The sequence below is a fragment of the Sinocyclocheilus anshuiensis genome, unplaced genomic scaffold (assembly GCF_001515605.1).
Source record: "Sinocyclocheilus anshuiensis isolate Anshui unplaced genomic scaffold, SAMN03320099.WGS_v1.1 scaffold770, whole genome shotgun sequence".
NCBI classification, from domain to species: domain Eukaryota; kingdom Metazoa; phylum Chordata; class Actinopteri; order Cypriniformes; family Cyprinidae; genus Sinocyclocheilus; species Sinocyclocheilus anshuiensis.
This window is the reverse complement of record NW_015544161.1, coordinates 151,221-154,116: the sequence shown is the minus strand read 5'-3', so window position 1 is coordinate 154,116 and position 2,896 is coordinate 151,221.

The window sequence follows — 2,896 nt, the reverse complement described above, 5'->3', positions numbered from 1 at the left end:
GAAGACGCAGAGGATTAACGTTACTTTCGTTTTTGAAGGGAATGCGCTGATCCCGATCTGCCTAAATGCCTTTGTTCGCGCGAGTCATTAGTGGTCCAGCTTCATCTACAGAAGAAGTGCGTATAACGGGTTTTTTAATGAATCTTTGCAAATAGCCTTTCCTAATATGTGCTAGTTAGCAAGTTTCGTGGCTGAAGTGCAGGGGAAGACAAGAATGTCTCCGATTAAGTGATTGAGGTGTTTTGTTGTTGAACATTGCAGTCGTCATTTACTCCCAACATCTGAAAATACAAAGGGCGGAAAGCCAATCACACACAGTACATTTTTCATTTAAAAACATGAGATGCAGCGGGATGGGGAAAAACCCTGCCATAAAGTCTCGATATATGTTTTTTTAAAAGTTAAACCTACATTAATTTTACATGGCTTTCTAAACATGTGGCTCTTTTGAGCGAGATGCGAGTGCAACGGTGATAGATGTCCCTCTAGAAAATGCGCGAAATATGCGTTCTATGTAAACGGCTTGGTTTCAGTTTTGATGTAAACAAGATCTTCTCCAGCACTGATGTTCTCTTTTTCCGCAATATTTTTAATGAACAACGCAGCAGCGCCGCATCTAGTGGCTTCAACTGGATAGGCTAACAAAAACATTATAATGCAACGACACTTACATCGTCATCGCATCTCCTGCGCCACTGATAAGGCTGTCTGACGCACACCTAAAATTTGAATGCAACGAATGACGAATATTCGAAATTCAATTTTTTTTTTGACAGCCCCAGAAGTTTACAGGCTGCTCGTCACTCCACGGAAGAGAGGGGCGGGGTCAGCAGAGCTCATTAGCATTTAAAGCAACATGGACTAGAACGACGTGCTGAAAACAGAGCTGATTTTGACAGGTTAAAAAGGGTGTTTTTTACACTACCATTGAGAAATTTTAACCAAAGTATGTTATAGACTTTTCATTAAGACCCTAAATTTTTGGAACGGTCTGCGAACCTTTGAGCATTGATGCTGTGCGTCTACAACAGCAAGTTATACGCTTGTATATCTTTGAATATTCATTGATTATTATGGTGAATGCGAGATGGCTGTCGCATCAACGTATCTGGAGCGTCGAATAGGGAATCTACACATATCTATGGTCTGCGCGTCACTCCACGGAAGAGAGGGGCGGGGTCAGCAGAGCTCATTAGCATTTAAAGCAACATGGACTAGAAAGGCTTGCTGAAAACAGAGCAGAGCAGGGTAAAAAGGGTGTTTTTTACACTATCATTGATCAATTTAAACCAAAGTATGTTACACACTTTTCATTAAGACCCTAAAGAATCAAATCAACTTGTGGAAAATGGGCATCCGATGACCCCTTTAATATATTTCATGATCAGACGTTTTATCTACAAGACATAGACAGTTTTAAAACTGGATTGATGTTAGCTTGATATTAAACATGAAGTGCAAGATCAGATTATATTACCTGCCTGTTTTCCAATATCCTCTGGTTGTCCTTTTACTGGGTCTCGGGCAATTCCAGGTAGATTGATCAGTGTGAGGTCACACAGATCTGGTGACATGAGCTCTAAAGTGATGAGCTCATCACATATTCCTACCCCTGTTCCTGCCAGCTCATTCTGGGCTGTAACACACAGTGCATAATTAACTATGTGGCAGGGTAAGTTCCCTCCCACATATTTAGAGTGACAGCCTATTGGCACCCGATTCTTGTCTATTTAAGTAAACAATTTTCTGGGTAAAAATGGGATCCTGCGTGTACACAAGTTTCTCCATGTTAATGTACTCATGGATCCTCTTCTCCACCTTGCTTTCTTGCTTTGAGTGTTTGTTTGTCAATATGGTATTGAGGGAAAATATACATCAGAAATGTTGTTATCTTATGCCTGGCATAACATAATTTATACATGCAAGCACACAGCGAAAGTGATAAAAAAAAGTGAAAACGTATTTGTTCATTCAATTAAATCTTATTTAGCGCTTTATGCAATATATGTTGTTTCTAAGCATGTCAAGTGTTTAATATTGATAATTACAGGATTGCAGCTGGATTGTACATTGAGACACATGCACTCAAAACTGTTTATAACATTTCCTTTTTCTAATGCTGTTCTTAATTTCTTTAGAGCTCCAGAGTCAAGCAGACAACCATAAAGCCACAATCCACAGAGAGAGCCAAGTAAGAAACCTTTACAACATACCATGTGATTGAATGGCATGTTGCCAAAGATGTTATATGAGTTAAACTGTCAGATACACACACTCTATTAGTGTTGCACGATATACCGGTACTAAAAGGTATCACGATACCACGCTTTTAAAAACAGTATGATTCCTCATTTTACTAGTACCGGTACTTTAAAGAGCAGGTCATATGGGTTTTCGAAAAATATATTTTTTTGCAGTTTGTATCGAAGCTATCCTTTAATGTAAACAGTCTGCAAAGTTGTTCATCAAAAAAGTGCATGATAAATAAAGATATTGTCTCTCAAAAGAAAGAGTTGACTCTGAACCACCTTAAAGAGTCGTCATATTTTCGAATCTTCTGCCTATTACCTATATACGTCACAAGGTAACACATTTGCATAATCCCCATCTGCCTGCGAAATACGAACACTCTGACCTGCCCACAAACACTTCCACTAGTTAGTGTGTTTACATCATGTCAAGAAGATGCTGTGTTTTCAGCCTCACTGGGCATTCTAATGACGCTTTTCCACTGCATGGTACGGCACGGCTCGCTGTTTTTCCACTGTGTACAGTACCTGGTACTTTTTTTAGTACCACCTCGGCTGAGGTTTCCAAGTGAACCGTACCATTACCAAAACGTGACGTGTAAACTCTGCTGATCATGGATTGGCCAGAGAGAATCGTCACTACCTAC